We start from the raw sequence: 1,037 nt of genomic DNA, 5'->3' as shown, positions 1-1,037 counted from the left end.
TGACTGGAGTTCAGACGTGTGCTCTTCCGATCTTGAGATATCGATATGGTAGTAAATATGAACACATCACTACACACTACTACATCAATATTGCACGCATACATACTCACAAATCGTCGAAAAAACAGCGAATTTTTGGAGTTTGATCTCGGGTTTAGGATCCCCTTAAGTTATTAAAATTTTGTTGACACATTATTACCCAGATAACCAACCAGGATTCATCATATCGAGCAAACTAATCCATTGCATGAGTTGTTACATGTTTGCTATACATTTGTTGACATCGAAAAACAATACATTACAAATACAGTAACATAACTGCTTATATGTGTAATCAATTGATGAAATTTCAAGAGCAAACGATAAGCAATAGTGGTGTTACTTGTAGTTCGGGAGGGACAGTATCAGGATCTCCAACAACACTCGTGGCTCAATTATATCAAGAATATTTATTATATAAAACCAAAATGTGGAAAATATGTATAAAGCAGTACAAATATGTTGAAAGACGTTAAACACAAAGGATGAGAGGCGAAAAAACCTAGGCGGGCTAGTAACAGAATGAGCGCACTCGGCGTAGTAATACATTGGTAATTAAAAAAATAAAATCGCTTGTCTTCCGAAAATCCCTGGTCTTGTCTGCTGCCACCTACGATAGTAATCTCGAACTTCGTTTACAAGTGGTACATACATTATGTTGTCAGCAACATTACAGCAACATGTTTGTAATAAAAGATTACAAGTTTTACCTTGAGCATGATGAAAACATGTCGACAACAAAACATGTTATGCTTTCCATTCGTTGTTGTGCATATGTCTTCAAGTTATGAATTAAGTTTTTTTAATTGTAGTTTGTTGCTAACAAAGTTTTGACAATAAAAAGTGTCATATGTTTACGACAACTCTTTGACAAAAAGATACATAGTTTTTCAAATTTAAATTATATATGAATACTTACAAACTTGCCACTAGATGGCGTTTGTTGATAACTGTTTCTCGCATTTAAAATTTTGTCAAGCTCTCTATATAACCAATAT

Source organism: Wasmannia auropunctata, unplaced genomic scaffold, assembly GCF_000956235.1.
Source record: "Wasmannia auropunctata unplaced genomic scaffold, wasmannia.A_1.0 LD336101.1, whole genome shotgun sequence".
Lineage (NCBI taxonomy): Eukaryota > Metazoa > Arthropoda > Insecta > Hymenoptera > Formicidae > Wasmannia > Wasmannia auropunctata.
Note: the sequence above shows the minus strand (reverse complement) of the source record.